The 20,233-nt window shown below is 45.2% G+C and overlaps 1 pseudogene; it reads right to left on the bottom strand.

The window, feature by feature from the left end:
• Positions 1-4,840: 4,840 nt before the first annotated feature.
• LOC104380307 (eukaryotic translation initiation factor 2D-like) overlaps positions 4,841-20,233 on the bottom strand; it is a 777,252-nt pseudogene continuing 761,859 nt past the window's right edge.

Below are 20,233 nucleotides of genomic sequence, written 5' to 3'. Positions count from 1 at the left end.
ACAGTGGTGGAGGTGACCAGTGGGATCAGAAACAGTGTCTGAGCACCGAGTCCTCCTGGTCCGTGGCCTCTTGCAGTCATCTGCTCTCCCTTCCTTATAGGTGCTGGCATCGACATGCAGAGAACTTCCGACACCTACGTCTGCAAAGGGAATTGGTGGTTCAGGGTTTTCTGTCCTGTGAACCCTCCGGATACTATTTTGCAGGTATCGTAGCAGAAATCGCCAGGGAAGGTTTCTTTCCTTCCTGCGAAGCTGGGGACTGAGCTCAGGGCCTCTCCCCTCGGTCCAGTGGTGCTGCTCAAGGCCACGGTGTTGCTCAAGTTCCTGAAACCAAAGCTCTATCACTAGGCTGGGCTTGCTAGAAACGAGTGGTTCCCCTCAGAAGGGGGACGGAGCCGAGCTGAGCTGCTGCATCTTGCCCAAAGTCCCCTGCCACAGCTGGGGGCAAGACGTTCTCCCCGGTGGCCCCGTTTCCACACGCATCCCTCAGAGCGCCTTTTCGGGAGTGGGAGACAGGAGGTGGGGGCTGCCCTGGGGAGCCACTGGGCAGAGACATGTTTCTGCCGGCCCCTGACGAGGATGGTTTCATAACCGGGATATCCCACCTAGTGGGATACTTCAAGTGCTCTAGAGGTTTCATCCCTCTTAAGGCTTATCTGGCTGAGCGCCTCAGGGTTCTTGACCAAAACTCAAGGCGGAGACTGAGCTCCACCCTTACCATTCCTTACCAGGGAGCAAAACAGGTTTGCCTTCCTGTCCACGGCAGGAAGAGCGTGAATGGTTTCTCCCTGGGCAGAGGGGCCCGGACCACTGCTGAGAGAGCCCTGGCGGGGTTGGGAGGGCTGAGTAGCACGCGGTGGTGGTAGCAAAAGGACAGCAAGGACAGGGTCAGGCCCGTGGGAGCATGATCCCGAGAGACCCCTGGCTGCACCCACTGCCTTCAGCAGAGGCAGCTGCACACGCGGCCACTCCACCCAGGCAGCGTCCTTGTGCCGTGGAGAAATGGGTCGGGCAGCACCGTCGCTCCATTCCGTGGCCCGCTGACAGGCTGGACAGTGTCCTCTGCTCCCAGTGTAGCATGCCCCTTCTCTCCCGCCTGCCAGGAGGAAAGCAGCAGGGCAGACAGCGGGAGCTTGGTGAGGTTGTACCCCAGCTGCCCCACGCGTAGGAGCACCTGCCCGGCCTCTCTGTTGGCACAGAGCAAGTAGCAGAGGGAAGGGGCAGCGGGAAGGGACACAGCCACAGCTGGGCGGGCATGCAGAGGATGCCTGGTGCCTTCCCGCCTACTGCGATCCCAGCCTCGCCACCAGCTCCAGCACCAGCAGTGAGGCCCAGATTTGCACAGCCGCCCCCACCCACTTTCAGGAGCTTGTTCCTGAGCAGGAGCAGGGCTGGCGAGAGGGGAGACATTGACTGCTTTGTCACCCCCATTTCCTTGTCTCTCTTTTGTTCACAGAACGCTCCATTTCCCAGAGCCTTTTCCTATGTCAAACTTCTTGTGAAGAGCAACTGGGGACGACCAGAGTACACCTGCATTTATCGAGTGCGGGTTCACGGGATGATGGCACACAGGAAAGCCTCAACTGAAAACAGCGGGCAAAAAGAAGGACAAACATAAAAGAGAAGGCGGGGTGTCATGGATAGTCATACATCCAAATGTATTTGTATATTAAAATACTATAAACCACAAAAATCCAGCTAATAGAGTTCATTCTCATTGCTGAAATGTCTGATACTAATACCTGGAAATGTTTAAAAGGATAAAATCTAAAACCAAATGGGTCGTACTTCAGACAGAGAGAGTCTATGGCACAAGACACTGCACTGTCCCAGGACATGTTGGAATGTACTTTGCTTACACTTCGGCGGAGGTTCTATTACCGTGCTTTTGCTAAAAGACACAAAGCCAGAACGTTGAACTAGCCCAAAGCCACTGTAGCTGTGGAAGGATACCTGAGACATGTGAACAATCCAGCCTTTCCTGGGAGCACGTGCCTGGATGCAGAAAGGGAATTCGACACCATGATGACGTTGCTTCCGGGATGCAACCAATCATACTCAGGGGTGGGCTATTGTTTGTATTGTAACCAACCATAGATTGCCAAGTCTCGTTTAGAAAGCTATAAAGCACGCTGAGTGTATGCAAATAAAGGTTCACTTGTTTGATCACATTGGTCGTGTCAGGTGTCCTCACTCATCTCCCGCAATTGGCGCCCGAACAGGGACCCTCAGAATCGTCACAGCAAAGTTGCAAGACTTGGCGAGGAAGAGGGTGGAAGGCCGACCGAATGATCCACTGCCCCGGCGGAATGAGCAGTGACCTGCCCAGTCACTAAGTGGAAAAAGGTGCACCTGTTTAGTCGCTGGATCGACGCTGGAATCTCGCCTAGAAGAGGTGAGCGGTCGGGGAGACAGATGGGGTTGGATAAGCAACAAGAGGCTGTCCTAAATCTGCTCCAACACATGCTCTCTGTGAGAGGACTTAGATATGAATCCTTGGCTCTTAAAGGGCTGTTAATGTGGGCATGGAACAAAGAATTAATCCCCTCAGTAGGAGTCATTTTGAACTCGCTACGTGGGAAGCCATAGGCAGAGAGCTATGGGATGATATCAGTTCGGGGGGAGCGAGCTCGAAGGAGGCGAATAAGTATGCTACCCTGTGGAAGTTAATTAAAGAAACGTTGCATACCATGGAAGTTGAACGAACTGTCGCTGCTGCTGCTTTTGCTCCCTTTACCCCCTCTCCTATTGATTCTTTACCAAACACTTCCTCTATCTTTTCTACGCGAATTTCTGTGCCTGTAACACCACCATTACCTTCTGCCATCAAAGTAGAAACTGCGAATTCAGGGACCACGTGCTTAGAACCGCGCCGAAATGGCGGCAGCCAAAATGGCGGCAGCACGCGCCAAGATGGCGGCAGCACGTGGGTAGAAAAAGGGGACTCGGAAGAGAAGGCGGAAGAACTACAAAGGGGCGTGGGAACAGGCGGACGGTCCTGCCGGCCTAAGTACCGCCTCTACCCTGACCTCCCACCACCCCGCCGAGAGCTCCACCCAGTGGAGGAACCTTTGTCCGCACCGATTTCTTTGGGAGAACAACAGAAAAAGGAACTATCTGAAGAAGTCTTGCAGCAAGTTATGGACAAATTCTCGGAATTAAAACCGACAGATGCCAACGAGAGGAAAAATCTCCATAATACACCTAATCCTTTTGCTACGTCGTTATCACCGCCAGTGCCGACTGCTCCACCACCCTTTGTGCCATACCACATGATTCTCAACAAGTTGCTAATATCCTTTTGTCCCCTTCTCAGCAGCTTTTGTTTTCCAGGGCCTGGCAACAACTATGTGAACGTGAAGCTGCACGACCTCGGCAGCAGGGAGATCCTCAATATGGTGTTCAAGCACAAATGCTGATGGGTCAAGGTCCTTTTTCAAATACGGCATTACAGCAGGGGTTTCTGGGAGAAGTATTGCAGTTGTCACAACAATTAGCTTATCAAGCAATGATTTCAATTAGAGAACCGGGAAAAGTATATTCTTTTGCAAATACTAAACAAGGCCCCCAGGAAAGTTTTCCTTCCTTTATTGATCGTTTACATCAGGCTGTTCGAAGTCATCCTGATTTGGATGAGACAATGAAGGAACAAGTCTTTAAAATGTTTGCCTTTGAGAATGCCAATGATAAAGCAAAAAGGGTCTTGAGCACATTGCCTAGAGATGCCCAAGTGGCAGATATGTTAGAAGTTATGGAACGCACCACCGGTCCTGCATCTTTAGTTGCTGCTGCGGTATATAGTGCTGTTCGTCCTCTATTAGAACAAAAAGGGGGAGGAGCTAAGCAAAAGAAATGCTTTAATTGTGGGAAATCAGGCCATTACAGAACTCAATGTAAACAGCCACAACAACAGCAGCAATATAGTAGCAAGAAATGGTGCAAAAATTGCAAAAGGGATAATCATAATACCAATGAGTGCCGGAAGCAGGGAAACTGGAAACCGAGCGCGCCAGCCCCGCGCGCGATGATAGTAAATCAGGGAGCAACACCAGTATCAAGTCAGGAATTTGTTCCCTCCGTGCCGCCACCACAGGAAGTGCCGGAGTGGATGTGGAAACCACAGTAGATTCAACGCTCGTATCTGACAAAGTAGTAGTAATAGATACAAATGTAAAAGGACCATTAGGTGAAGGGTTATCAGCCTTATTAATTGGTCGCTCATCTACATCACGTCAAGGTATTTTTGTATTACCAGGAGTTATTGATGCAGACTACACAGGGATTATTAAGGTCATGGTATATACGTTAACTCCACCTGTTTTTATTCCAAAGGGCAGTAAAATTGCTATGTTTCTTGCTGTTTGGTATATTGCAGGTGTGGGGGTTGCTTGTATGCTTAATAATTTGTCTGTTACACTTGCTCACGAAAATGATTGAACAGGTTGTAAAACAAGTCTGGATTGTTCAAAAACAAGAAGGGGGATGTGTGGAAGGATACCTGAGACATGTGAACAATCCAGCCTTTCCTGGGAGCACGTGCCTGGATGCAGAAAGGGAATTCGACACCATGATGACGTTGCTTCCGGGATGCAACCAATCATACTCAGGGGTGGGCTATTGTTTGTATTGTAACCAACCATAGATTGCCAAGTCTCGTTTAGAAAGCTATAAAGCACGCTGAGTGTATGCAAATAAAGGTTCACTTGTTTGATCACATTGGTCGTGTCAGGTGTCCTCACTCATCTCCCGCGTGTAGCCAGAAAACCAGTGCACCATTAGGAAATTCTAGAAAAATATATGGAAAATGATAATGCTAGGGGTTTTATTCAGCTTTTTATTTTTATGAAAAATAAACAGCTGGAGCAATATTATTATTTGGGTGAATCCTAGACCTCGCACACATCCAGGACTCATTTTGAGTGAATAGGGCCTGTACATTATCCTTGGTTTTTTGGTCGAACACTTCTATAAATAATGAGATCTGAGTAATTCTTACAGTAGATTTTTCTACTTCTTCTGGCCAAGCTTTGGAGCCTTCTCAAGGCCTTGAAAGTATTTCCGAGGTAGCTGGCATTCTTCTGCAACAGAACCACAAGTTCACTTCAGGTAAATGTTCAAGAATTAAAATCTGTATCTTCTTGTAACCAGTCCCACCCCAGTTCCAGAACAGACATACGGAGCAGCATCTTAGCCAGAAGATGGATTTGGGTGCCTTGGATCTGGACCTGAACTCCGTCTTTTGTTGCTGGTACTGGGGTGATGGTGGCACTGGCTTGTACTTTTTGTTGCAGAATGTTGGCCACACACTGTGCGTCTAGACCATACAGCTCAAGGTTCTTGATAATTGTCACCTACAGGTTTTAATAATAATTGCAAACGTCACTGCTCTAGGTATTAGCAAGTCATGTCCCATTCATCCCAGAAAAATGAGCTGCACCTGGAAGCAGCTAGAAACCTCTGCCAAGGATAAGCACCTACTGTACTTTGTGGCAGTGTCTGTATGGGCACACATTTTCTAGAACCAGTGACGGTGCCAAGAAACTTGCGTTTGAGTAAGTCAGTGTATTTCTCTCAGGTTCTTCAGGAGAGGATACTATTACAGCTATTGCCATCTCAAGTCTTGCCTGAAATGTGTCTCAGTTTACTGTCAAACCGCCGACCGAATTCCAGGCAAACAGGATGTTTCATTCTCCTGCCACTTAAATTTAAATTTATCTTAAGCTACCTGTGATGACCAGGAAAAAAAAGCCAGAGAGAACCTTTCTGGGCGTCAGTTTCCTGTACTGAACAACCCTCCGCAGATCTCTGACGTGAGACTGGGGCTTCTGCCGTATCCAGGGCATTTTCTGTGCAACCTGTGCCTTTGCTTTTGAGCTGCCTCACAAGGCTTCTTAGGCAGTAAAGACTACTGATGGCCGCTTCTCATCTGTCATGCTTCAGCTATGTCATCTCTAGACAACTTGTGCTTGCCATCAGGCGTGTTCGAGCCATAGAAGAGTGGCTAGTTTCTAAGTTCACGGAATATAGGAATTCTTAGATTTTTCACCTCCACGAGTGCCAGTGCCAGCCAGAGCACTACCCATGCCGAGCACTGTAGGAGCAGACGGCCCACGGTAACCTCAGCGAGCAGTGGATGGTGACTCGAGGTGGCTGGAACAACGAACTCGCTTTTGATTGTAAATGTTGCCTCAAACCAGGACCCTGATTGAGGGTTGATGATTGGGGACACAATGGAAGCCTTAAGTTTGTGCTTCCTGTTGCGCCATCTGTACAGCCCCGTCCTTTAGAACAAGTTAATGATTTACTTGGAAGAGAAGAGTGAATAGCAGACCACCTGGCAATGTGGTTGGTACTAAGCAATGATGTGACTTGTTTGATACAAAAAGTTTCTCTAAGTGATAAATCGCAAGTGTGGTCAGCAAACCAGAAAGAACCGCCTGGAACTGCCAAGGTAAAGGAAAGGTAATTCCAGCAGGAGGAGATCACGACCACCAACTCACTGACCACCTACCCAAATTATACCACTGACTCAGAAAAGAACAACAGAAGTAGGTGTGATAAATGAGTGAGTCCCAAACAGAACTCCAATTAAAGTTTACGATTTATTAAGCAAATAAAAGCAAGCAAACAGCGCTGGGTGCGCCGGGAGTCTCCGCTCCACCAAGACGCACACCTGCCGTGGCAGTTTTTCTTGTATTTATACAAACACACTCATAGCCCCCCCAAAAAGGTCAGTTTTTTCCCATGAGATCATTTCTGTAGTCCCCGCCTCAGGATCCACCTCAGGCTCCTCCTCAACACGCCTCCTGGTGGTCGTGGGCCTGGGTCTTCAGGATGAAGGCCGGAGGTCTTCCTCACGTGGGCAGGGGTCTTCAGGATGAAGGCCGTAGGTCTTCCTCACTGTGCACTTTTCACCTCTTCTTTAAAATTCCCGATTTGGCTGCGTTTGCAGAGCCAAACCGGTTCCAGCCTGGCCTGTCCTTGAGTGGACATCTGGTTGTCGTCTCTTACCTATTACTGCCTGAAGACAAATGTTAGTTCTTGTTAGTCCTTATCTTGCCCACATAGGCTAGTTTTTGTCTCCCTGCCTCCCTACAGATGTGTGGGTCATGAGTTACGACTTTGCTGGCATTTGTCTTATCTCTCTCACCAACCTCCTCCCTGGGCAGCCAGCAGGGACTGGGACTTCACAACTTAATCAAGGCAAGCAATAATTCATACAGCAGTTAATGTAGCAGTTAGTATTGAGCATTTAAACAATAACTTGTTAGTATTTAAAAGCAAGCAATAACTAATATATACCCTCTTATGTGATTTTGTCTATTTCTATATCCCCTTTGTCAGCCCCCCCTTTTTTATTAAATCAAGTAAATTCTTTTACTTGCATAAGTTTCCTGATTGATATAACACTTTGTGCACTGAAAATACACACACCAAACCCATATGTACAGCAGTGTCAGTAGCAACATTAAAGCAGCTGCAGCTATTAACAGTATTGTCACAGGATATTTTAAATGACTGAAAAATCCTGGAGCTGAAGGTGACCACCTGAAGAGAGCTTCCCAGCATCTATGCTCTCCATCCTTTTCTACTTTTCACCATTTCCTTTTATTCCGTTTTGCATCACGATGAACTGTCACCAGAGCTCTTTGTTCTGCAGTGCCAGAGCATCCTGTGTATCACTCTGGTGGTCGACAGCATCATGAGGAATTTCGCAGGTTTGTGTTTTTGCATTTCACAGAGATCTTAAACTAAGATAATCATTTATCTTGAATGGGCACACCCCGTTCCTTACCACCATATTGACACGAATCAAATGAACATATTTCACAATCCCTCATTTTCTCTTTTGATGGCATTGATTCGTGTTTTTGTTTCCAATCGTGTCAACACTCGCTGGATGGGTGTCAGTCTCTGAACTTCCCTTGTTTTTATTACTAACAGAGAATGAGTTTTTTCTTTTTGTGATTCCGAATTAACAGGTACTGCAGATATCTGCATTCCCTGTATAGCCGAATGTACTAGCCTAATGACACAAGGTACTAAACATGGAATTATTAACAATCCTCCGAATGTTCCCAGTATAACTATTCCAATTTTGGTTAGCCAATCACCATTCACGAAATTTCCAAAAAATCCCCCTAATTCTCCTAGATTGATTCCATTCCAAGTTTGAACTGGGACATGAGCTACTTCTTTCATTTCTTTTACAAGTTCATCTATAACTTTTCCTTCGTCATCCATTGCCAAACAACAATTACTAAGATTAAATTTTCCACATACACCTCCCTCTTGTGCCAACAAATAGTCCAAGGCTAGGCGATTCTGATACAAAGCCGTTCTTATTTTGGTTTGTTGTTTAGCAATTAATCCAAGTGCATCCCCAGTTTTGTTTACTATTATCTCTAGCACTGCTTGTAATCTTATTATCCTATTCAGCGTATATATTGGAGTTCTGTAACCCCAAGATCCATCTTCTGCCCAGGTGGCTGGTCCATAATAGGAAATAATTCTCTCAGGTGGCCATTCATTATCTTTCCAATTCCCAATTTGTAATTCTCGTTTTTGGCGCTTTTCTCTTAACTCAGTAGCTTCTGCATATACCTGAACTCCCAACCGCTCTCCCCGACTCATGGGTAACAGAAAGAAACCGGGTCTTGTAGTTCCCAATATGCAGGATCCTGTCCAATTTTTTGGCAAATATGCATAGGCTAGTTTGCCACAAATCCAATAATGTCCTTCAGGAGTTTTCCACCCGTTTGGTATATTTGTCCCATCAGTCCAATTTCTAAATCTCCTATTCATCTTTAGTGGGTTTTCCCACTTGTCCCACTTATTTCTTGTTTTATTCCATAAGTATCCCCCTTCACATTCCAGGTTACCTACTTGCCTTCCACCATCTTTTAAATTTTGCCGACAACTCTTTCTAATTATACCTGTTTGGAGTATCCATTGTTGCTTGCTGTTACCTTCTGCAATAATGTTTTCAGTCTTCCATATTCGGGGATCACTTATGTTACTTTCCATAGCTTCCCATGGCCTCCTATCACCTTGATTTGTTCCACCACAAACATAGCAATTAGTTACATTTAATGATTTAACAATATTCTCAGCAAGATTTACAAATAAAATTTTTTAGTTATTGTGGGAATTTCATATTTTACTCCTTTCTCCATTTCATGATAGAAGGAGTTGAATAATAATCTGTGCTGTATTGATTCCCTTGTCTTTTCTTTGATTATTATGTGTAAAAACAGTTCCCAGATCTTCCCCAGGTCCATAAATTAACAGTCCAATTTTTACGTCCTGGTCTTTCCATTGTTTTGGATTTATAATAGTTAGGTTAACTGGATTACAAGAATGGTCTGTACAATTGGAGATAACCATCCCTTTTTTAATTTCTGCTTTTAATTGAGTCCCCTTACATTGTTGGGGCCATCCCCATGGGGCAGCTGTACTCCAACAGGCACAAGTCTAATCTGCGCCCTCACAATAGTAATAGCTCCTGGCAAGATAATCCCAATTGTTGATATAACAATTAGAAGGTGGTAACGACTTAGGTCTGGGACAGATATATTTTTCACTTTGATTGCAATATTTTTTCCATCCCATGTTACCACAAGTACTATACGGGTCGTCATCAATAGCATCACAAGCTTCAAAAGTTATCGATACCAGAGTACTCAAATCGGTTATTACCTTACTTGTTTCAATTAGTTTGCCTTCTTTTGAATTTGTCGTTACTTCCATCCAATATTGACAAGGGAGTTCCTTTGGATCATAGCATACAGTTCTGTTTTCTTCTTTGCATAAATCATATTGAGTTAGGTTATAAATGCAGCTTCCTATTTTCTGAGCTTTGCATTTATAAACAGTATGATATACCACGGTTTGGGAGCTTACCCGTCCCCTTCTGGTAGTGACCACACATTGGCTGCAATTGTTTGCTGCAGCCTGAGTCAGGAAACTCACCCCATATAGGCCTAGAAGAGGTCCGGTAAGGGCCATAGTGGTCGGCGGTCACAGCCCGAAGGGGTTTGCAGCCCTTGGCAGACCTTCTAAGCCGCACCACTGATTCCCTATCCGGTCTTGCCCTCTTCCTTAATCTCGAAGGGGTGGTCTTTTTCTGAGCACCTGCAGGGGTTACAAGGTTAGCTCTTTTAATTGGTATATTATACTTAGTTTTGTTGTCCTACTCCCTATTTATATTAAGGGAGTGGTAGCTCCACAGTGACTGTTCCGAAAAATTTGAACTATTATGTAAATATTAAACGCGCAGAACACTTTAACACTTACAAACAAACAATCAGCATTTAAACAATGATCAGGCACAAGTGCCAACTCCTCTCCAGAGGCTTATAGGAATATTACCTCCTGCTAAACTTTATTGGAGTTACCGCTATGAAATTCCCACAGTAACTAGCTTATATTTCTCCAGTGGAGGTCTCTTTAGTTCGTCAGATGGTTAGCTTAGTTCCTCCCGGTTCAGATGTTATTTTCCACTTCTTTACTGGACTCTTACTCACGACGCGTCTGTCCATCCTTTCAGCAGTTCTTACAGCTGTTTCTGTGGTTAATAAAACAAGAAAAGTTCCCTCCTAGAGGGAGATAAGGTTTCTTCCTTCCACGTTTTTATCAAAGCATTATCTCCCGGTTTTATTTGGTGAATTGCAAACTTTAAAGGCGGTGTTTGAGCTATCGTTCCAATTTCTCTTAACTCTTTTAATCTTTTCCAATAATGATATATATTTTTGGATATTATGATCCTCAATTACATTATTTCCCAAGGGCATTTCTTGGGAATAAGGCATACCATATAACATTTCATATGGTGATAATCCAGTTTCACTGTGTGGTTTTGTTCTTATATTTAAAAGTGCCAAAGCTAAGCACTTTGTCCAAGGCATTTGAGTTTCACTCATTAATTTAGCCAATTGTTGTTTTTTATTGTTTTGTTCATCCTTCCCACTTTTCCCGAACTTGTGGATGCCATGGAGTGTGGTACTCCTATGAATACCTAACGGTTGACATAACAGTTTTATTATTTCAAAATGTGAAGTGTGTGCCTTGATCAGAATCGATGTACTCGATTATCCCTATCGAGGTATCAAGTGTTTTAACAAAATTTTTACTACCATTTGTGCTGCAGCTCGTACTACAGGGTAAGCACTTTTACCCATCGTGTTAAATGATCTACTAGTACTAATAAATATTTTGTTCTTCCCACCTTAGGCAGGTTAGTGAATTAATCTGCATTCCTTCGGAAAGGTCTGTAAGCTATTTTTCTTTTTCCCGAAGCCACTTGCCGAAACACTTCTTATTTATCTTTTTGCAAGTTACGCAGTTTTGTGCAATTTGCTTTGTTATTTCGTAAATCCCACTACAGCCGAATTGTTTAAGGAAGCGATCGCTTAATGCCTTTGTCCCCCAATGTGTTTTAATAGCTTCAGGCTCGGCGGCCTCCGGCGCCGGCCGGGGCCGAGCCGAGCCGAACGGGCCCGGACCCGCTCCGCCCGCGCACGGGGAGGCGCGGCCGCCACAAAGCCGCCGCCCCCGGTCACGCCGCCGGCGGCAATAGGGGCCCGGGGGGGGCCGAACGCGGCCGGCGCGCCGGGAAGGAAAATCCCCGCCGAGGGGCCGCCGGCCGCCGTCAGGCCGGCCGGGGGGGCCGTGCGCCGCGCCGGCCCCGCCGCCGCCTCCGCGAGCGCACGCCGCGGAGCAGCCGGGCTCCCGCTCCAAGGGAAAATAATTTCGGATCTTTCATCCAGAGAATAGGCCCAAAAGGCATCTTTCAAATTTATTACGCTATACCTAGTATGTTTGGGGGGGGTGTATGACTCGGTAAAGCATAAGAATTTGTTACCACAGGGAATTTAATGATTGTTCGCTGATCTACAGCTCTCAGGTCTTGCACCATTCTATATGACCCATCCGGTTTCTTTACGGGGAGGTGGGTTTATTATGAGGTTGACATACATAGTTCCAAGTTCATTTTTCTAAAAGTTCGTCAACTACGGGTTTTAAACCCTTTTCGACCCTCCATGGGTATAGGGTATTGCTTGATTCTAATCGGGCGATGTAGATTTATTATGTAAACGCTTACGGGTCCATTTCTACTTTTCTAATTCCTTTTTCTTTATATTTTGGCCACCTGCATCTATTAAAACAGAACATCTCCTTATGGGGACCCTATTGTTAATTTTTATCAAGGGCTCTGTTGATGTTGAAGTCCCCAGAATATATAGCCCTGACAGCCCTATTCTTTCCTTGAACATGTTTTTATCTTGTTCTCGCTTACAGCAGTCTTTTGAACATGTCCTTCTTGTCACAGTAGTAACCAATGGGAACACGTGATTTTTTTTTTTTAACGGCTGCCCGGGGTATGTTTTCTAATTTTTACTTCCCCAGACAGGGCTTATTCCTCTGACTTTCTCTCACTGCTGCTACAAAGATTTTTGCTCTTTTGCCGTTTGTTTCTCTTCGTCTCTTCTAACATAGACTTTTTGGGCTTCCCTAAGTAATTCCTCTAATCCTCTTTCCTGCCAATCTTCTAATTTCTCTAATTTCTTTCTTATATCTTCCAGGATTTAGCTACAATTGCGTTCGAAGTAACGCGGTCCCAGCTACTGTATTCGGATCAATTCCTGAATACATTTGTAGGCTTTTTCTTAGCCTCTCCAACCATTCTGTTGGAGATCCATCTTTCCCTTGTTGTTCATTAAATGCTTTATTAATATTTTGCCCTCGGGGAAACCGCTTCCCTTATTCCTTGTATGATCAACGTTCTCAGATCCCTCATGTTTTGTCTCCCCTGGGGTTGTTGATGATCCCAGTGGGGATCCACATTAGGCCATTTCTGGTCTCCCGGGGGTCCTGCTTGATTTTGTCTCTCCCAAATCTCATTCCAGCTTGTCTAATAATTCCTTTTTCTTCAGCAGTAAATAAAATCCCTAAAATGGATTGTATTTCTTCTCAGGTATAAGTATTAGGACCTAGGAATTGATTCCAATTTTCTGCTACTTCGAGGGGATTATCCAATAGGGTTCCCATTTCTTTCTTAAAATTTCTTACATCTGTGGTATTTAATGGGACTGCTACGAACCCTATACCCCCTGATTGCCCCTGAGAGGAACCTCTCGTAAAGGTATAAAGAGGCTCCCTTGGATACGGCAATCTTACTTCTTGTACAAGCAGCCGGGGTTTTTCCAGCTCCGGTGCTGTCGGTGGAGGTGGCAGAGGTATAGACAGTTCTGATGGGGATATTACGGCCACTGGGGGGGGAAAACCACCACAGGAGCGGGATTGTTAGATATGGTGGCGGTAAATATCCAGTGGCTCCCATTTATCGTCTCTTTTTTTTTCTTGCTTTTATCTCCTCTTTTTTCCTCGAACTTTTCATCCGTTTTTAATGTAAGTATTGGGGCTGAAAAGGACCTGGAGTCCTGATCCTAATTTTGCATATTCGCTTTCCTCCTGACTGAAAGGTTCCTTTGAATAACATATATATTTAAAGCTTCGCAAATCCAATCTTCAAAGGATCAAAAAAGGGCCAAAAAACATGTGGCTTTAAAGGTTTTTTTTGGCCATGTAATCATACAATAGTGAACCAATTTGATTTATCTTTTTCTTTTAAGGGGCCCCTTTCATCCCAATTTCTGATCATTAGTCCTAATGGACTTTCTACCCGGTATATCTGGTAATTTGCTCCCTTTTTCCTGATCCTGGGTCTTTTATTCTTGTTTTGACCATCTAGGAATTTTACTGTGGCAATTCTACAGCCCTTGGTTGCTGGTATGAATGTGGTGGCAATTCCTACAGCCCTTGGTGGCTGATATGAGTGTGTGACAATTCCTACAGCCCTGGTTGCTGGTATGAGTGTCTGGCAGGGGGTTAATGATCTATCACCCACCCACGAGTCCTATAGGAATCGCTTCGGTCCTTCACCGGCCAAGTCCCTCGCGGGAGATTGGAACCGCGGTTAGAAGGACCTCCGCACTCGCTTCGGAACTACGTTCCGTCTCAGCCACACTCTTACACACACACATACACACACAGCAACCGTATCCCACCCAACCGAACGATCAACGCCTTAAATACTTACACCTCCGTCGTCTTCTTACGACTCCGTCATTCGGATTGTCGTTCGGGATATAACCGAACGGTGTACGCACGGTCGGTTCGGGATCGAACCAAACAGTATACGCACACCACAATCACACGCGGCGTTACTCACAGCTCCGCTGTCTTCGTTCGGATTATACCAAACGGTCGCTCGGGTCCGCGCGCAGAGAATTACGGGCAAAACAAAACTTACTGAAGCCGGCAAGGGAGCTGAGCTCGTATAAAAATAAAATTATTTGCTTGCTTCTATTCAGGTTCAGGATGGTGTCAGTCCCGACCCAACCCGATCAGGAGTCACCAAAAAAGTAAATGGTGAGGCGCCCCCTCCTAGATCAGCTCAGATTTCAGGAACTAAGACCATCCCGGACGAGCCCCCAATTGTGAATAAATGAGTGAGTCCCAAGAGAACTCCAATTAATTTACGATGTATTAAGCAAATAAAAGCAAGCAAACAGCGCTGGGTGCGCCGGGAGTCTCCGCTCCCACCAAGACGCCAACCTGCCGTGGCAGTTTTTCTTGTATTTATACAAACACCTCATCGCCCCCCAAAAAGGTCGTTTTTTCCCATGAGATCTATTCTATTAGTCCCCGCCTCAGGATCCGCCTCAGGCTCCTCCTCAACACGCCTCCTGGTGGTCGTGGGCCTGGGTTTCTTCAGGATGAAGGCCGGAGGTCTTCCTCACGTGGCAGGGGTCTTCAGGATGAAGGCTTAGGTCTTCCTCACTGTGCACTTTTCACCCTCTTCTTTAAAATCCCGATTGGCTGCGTTTGCAGAGCCAAACCGGTTCCAGCCTGGCCTGTCCTTTGAGTGGAAATCTGGTTGTCGCCTCTTACCTATTACTTGCCTGAGACAAATGTTAGTTCTTGTTAGTCCTTATCTTGCCCACATAGGCTAGTTTTTGTCTCCCTTCCTCCCTACAGATGTGTGGGTCATGAGTTACGACTTTGCTGGCATTTGTCTTATCTCTCTCACCAACCTCCTCCCTGGGCAGCCAGCAGGGACTGGGACTTCACAACTTAATCAAGGCAAGCAATAATTCATTCAGCAGTTAATGTAGCAGTTAGTATTGAACATTAAACAATAACTTGTTAGTATTTAAAAGCAAGCAATAACTAATATATACCCTCTTATGTGATTTTGTCTATTTCTGTATCCCCTTTGTCAGCCCCCCCTTTTTTATTAAATCAAGTAAATTCTTTTACTTGCATAAGTTTCCTGATTGATATAACACTTTGTGCACTGAAAATACACACACCAAACCCATATGTACAGCAGTGTCAGTAGCAATATTAAAGCAGCTGCAGCTATTAACAGTATTGTCACAGGATATTTTAAATGACTGAAAAATCCTGGAGCTGAAGGTGACCACCTGAAGAGAGCTTCCCAGCATCTATGCTCTCCATCCTTTTCTACTTTTCACCATTTCCTTTTATTTCATTTTGCATCACGATGAACTGTCACCAGAGCTCTTTGTTCTGCAGTGCCAGAGCATCCTGTGTATCACTCTGGTGGTCGACAGCATCATGAGGAATTTCGCAGGTTTGTGTTTTGCATTTCACAGAGATCTTAAACTAAGATAATCATTTATCTTGAATGGGCACACCCCGTTCCTTACCACCATATTGACACGAATCAAATGAACATATTTCACATAGGAAACAGAGCATGTGAAGTAATTTACATGTACAGCGAGAGAGAAGAACAATGAATATGTAAATATACTAACGGTTTCAGGAAAATGTTATGAATATGTGCGATTACAGGGGGACCCTGCGGAGGGCGGGCTCTTTCATGGCCCTCCTCTGGACCCGCTCCAACAGCTGCATGTCCTTCCTTTGCTGGGAACCCCAGGGCTGGATGCAGACTCCAGGTGGGTCTCACAAGAGCAGAGCAGGAAAGAGAATCCCCTCCGTTGCCTGCTGGCCACGCTTCTTTGGATGCAGCCCAGCATACAGTCGGCTTTCTGGGCTGCCGGCGCACATTGCCGGCTCACGTTGAGCTTCTCATCAATCAACACCCCAAGTCCTTCTCCTCAGGGCTGCTCTCAATCCATTCTCCACCCAGCCTGTACTTGTGCTGATCAATGAACTGAGGGAAAAACACAAACCAGGATTACTCGTGCAACTCTGCTTTTCATGTATTTGGGTGATTAGTATTTTGTTTATTTAGGATTTTACACTTAGATTAAAGAAAATAGATCCAAATAACAGACTAATTGAAGACATAAGAAAACAGAAACAATCTCTGCTTTGACCAGGCTCTTTTCCTAGAACAGAACTTCACTTTATAGCAAGCTCTAGAAACAAAGCCAACTGCTGTATTCCTTTTATTCTGCACGCTTGTAAACTTCAGCAGAAGGATAGAGTTTTAAAGACTTACTACATTGAACTGTCTCTTTTTGATTCTTTCTTCCCCACCCCCCCCCCCACCCCTACTGTGAAAGGCATCCTAGGTTGGTGGGTAATGGTTATTCAGAGAAAGAAAGAAATATTGAGGACAAAGCTGGAGTCATGGATACTGAAGCGTCTTCCTTCTTGAGCTGTGGTGAAAATGAGAAGGAATTTGAAAGGAGCCAGAGAAAAAATCCTGAAGAACAGAGTCAGAAAGGGCAAGAGGGCAAAGCTGCTGTAGGTGACATGGGATGCAATGCACAGTAGGTCCTGCGGGATAATCCCAACATGTTTGTGTTAAATCGAGTGATTCATTTTCTTTCCTTTGCTGGACACCCAATGGTTTTCTAGCATATGGGATCTTGCATGCCTGTAGGAAGCTTGAATGCAGTAGAAGTCACTCTGAAAAGCAAGATAAAGGACGCCATTTTGTGTGTTGTTACTCTGGCAGTGGGTTTCAGATAGGCCTTTTGTTATTCTTAGTGTACTGTCAGACGAAGCAGGGCTTGGCTGGGAAAACAAATGTTTTCTTACAGTTGATGTTCCAGATTGGATCAGAATTGTGGCAGAGTGATTCTTCTGGGTCTGATCCTCTTGAGTGTGCCCTTTGATGTGGGTCAGCTGCAAGGCTTCCTCACTCAGTTTTTATTACTCACTCTGCCATGCCTGCCTCCCAGGCTGGGTGCTGATCTGCTGAAAGGTTTTCTCTTGCCATGTAGCAACCGCGTCTTTGTTGTTTCAAAATGATACCTGCTGGCGTAGCTGCCTTTTGAGATTGCTCTTCTAGCTCCGTAGCAGCAGCAGGAGAAGGAAACATGCCCGTTCTGATTTTTATCACTCTTCCCTTGATGAGTTTCCCAGTGACCTGATTTATATCACTGCCTACTTTGGGAAATTACTAACCTAAATAGCATGACGTTATACCAAACATGTGTCGTGCTGCTGGAAAGCATAGGAGGGGGAGAGGTTCTGCCAGGAAGCTGGTAGTGAGAGGTCCATTTCTGAGGTCATCTCTGGATGTCCTGTACACTGGCAGATTAGTTGCTGGTTTCCTGCAATCATTTGAGATCAGCCACTCTGCCTAAAACTAAGGCCTAAAGCTGCAGCATCTTAAAAGTTGACTTTTCCTCCTAGCTCACTGCTTCCACGAGGTGTTTTCAGTCTCCTGCTTGGGCACTCCTCCCCTCTCCCAAGACACCAAAACAGAAAGGTAGTGTACATGTACATCAACCAAAATGAATCTCAGATTTCTGTCAGAGTTTTCTTTTAACTGGCCTTCTGTTTGTTAGTGTGCCTTCCACATTAGATCGAAAGTCAAGTTCTGTCTTACGTCCCATTTTCACTTGAATGAAGGAGCTGGAATTTGGAGGTGCTTTCTGGGACCGGCCTGAAATCTGTCACAAGATAAGGCTGCAGCTGAGCTGTGTGAATACACCCCAGCAACTGGACACTGACTGGGCTGTGCAAAGGATCTTGCCTTATGCCCACTTTGGAACAAATCTGCACTATCACTCTCCGTAGTGATAGAGTCATCTTCATGAAAGATTTTAACAAAACAGGCATCTAGGGCCTGACTGTAAACTGTGCCAGTTAAGGATGCTCACTGACGACCTATTAACTGAGCACAGCTTCTCTAGGGGTGTCTGACAAGGAACTCTTTCTAGCGATGCTGATGCTTTTTTGACAGTCTTGAAGGCTGGAGCTCCTTGAAAGGATTTTCAGTCTCTTTCTCTCCCTGAAATAATTAGAACTAAGCACAAGAGTCTGGAATTCTCCTTAGCGCTCAGATCATATTAATATCAGAAACATCTTTCTGCAAACTGAATGTGTCTGAAAACACTTTCCAAAATTTTAAAGAACACCACATATGTTTATTTTCTGAATTTGGGAGGTTTTTTTGTTTGGTTTATTTGGTTGGTTTGGTTTGATTTGATTGTTTATTTATTCCTTTAAACATACCTGCAAGATCCATATCTGTTATTAGGGTTCATATGAACAGTGCTTCTGGAGTGACCTCCTTTTCCTATCCTGAATTTACTGCATCTTTCCCTTTTCCTGCCCTCCTTTATAATACTCATTTTCACATTAATGCTAGGTATTTTTTCAACTGAGCTTGAGGAAGGCCTGTTATAATGGTGTAAGGACTCCTTCTCCTTTGAGAGAAGCGGCAGTAACAACCTGGAATGAACTGACCTGCATCCCCCATGCGCTGGCCCTGCGCCGCTGGGGGGAGGAGGTAGAGCCGGGAAGAAGAGGCAAAAGGGGGGGAGTGGTGTTGTTTTTAAGACCTGGCCTTGTTTTCTTGTTATCCTCTTAAGTAACCGTTTTTGTTTGCTTTTCTCTTTGTAGGTAGCTGTTAATAAATAGTTTTGCTTTAAGAAAACAGCCTCTTTTGCCCGGGACCGTGGTTGGTGGGTGCTCTCTATTCCTGTCTCGATCCTCAGCTCTTGTATTACATTTTCCTCTCTCCATTTTACAGGAGTGGGAGAGCTGCGTGGGGTTTAGTTGCCGGATTGGCCTAACCCACGACAGCCAATTATTACGGATGATCTGAGTTTTGCTTGGTGGTGCTTTGGGCCCTATTTTGAAATAGTTCTTTTAAAATTTTATGATTTCTTAACGCTGCAGGAGTTTCTCATGTTGCAGGTCATTACCTGAAGCCGATTTCAACATCCCTTTCAACGTCTCAGTTAGAACAGCCAAAGCAGTTCTTGCCAGTCCCCGGACAGGTCTCTTCAGAAACGCCTTCTGAGTTTTGGTCAAAGAGAACGTGGCTTGAGGAGGTGTGTGGTGCTGTGTTGGTCTGAGTTGGGGTGGGGAAGACTGGAGCAAACTAAATCTTGGACTCAATTCCTTAGGACAAGGAAAAATACCTTCGGCTCTGTGTGTGTGCTTTACTGTCAAGAAAATGCTGCTGTGAATTTTCTGCTGTTCTCTCTTGAAAGGTTGTCCATGAGGAGTGGAATAGACAGGATGGGGTTTTCAAAATTATTCTAGAAAGAAAGGAGAGAAATAAGAGCAGTTTCATTTTTTTGTACTGTTGTTCTGGTCAGAGAATGGTGTACGTTGTAGGAATTAACTGGTTTGTTCTTCTGCATTGATTTTCAGCCTTATTGAAGTTTGTCATTCATCTAAGGGCAATGACACCTTCGCAACCCACAGAAGAGGCAGGTTCAGCAGAAGACACCTCCTCTGGGCCCGTACGCAGTGCATTTTCATGGAGATTTACTTTAATTCTGCCCTTAGTTGCTTATACTAAAAGTGTCATTCTGACTTGAAAGCACGCTGTAATTCTAAGGCGCTGACAAATCTCTCACTCATTCTGCACGGGGTCACTTGCGCATTCCTTCAAAGGAAATGGAGAGACAGTTCTGGGAGAAAAGTCTGTCTGTGGGGTCAGTCCACTTTTGGGGAGGGAGAGAGGTATCTCTGCCGCACACAAGCAGTGTCCTTGGCAAAAATGTGCAGGGGGAAGGCACAGTCACCCCTCCTGCTGTGGATTATAGCTCCTCCTTGTCTTTGTACCTAAACTGTATCATTTTCTTTGTTATGACGTGTTACGAAAGATTCAAAAAACAACAATGAAACCTCCAGAAGACTGCTTTTTTTCCTTGTCCTCTCTCGATAGACCTTACTGAGAGGATATTTTCCCAGTAAGAGCTGATAGGAAGCACTGATGATTTCGTGTAAACAGTGGAATGCTGTCACCTGAAATCTGGGA

This window comes from Tauraco erythrolophus, chromosome Z (assembly GCF_009769465.1).
Source record: "Tauraco erythrolophus isolate bTauEry1 chromosome Z, bTauEry1.pri, whole genome shotgun sequence".
Classification (NCBI taxonomy): domain Eukaryota; kingdom Metazoa; phylum Chordata; class Aves; order Musophagiformes; family Musophagidae; genus Tauraco; species Tauraco erythrolophus.
Note: the sequence above shows the minus strand (reverse complement) of the source record. Positions and strands in the feature narration are given on the sequence as shown.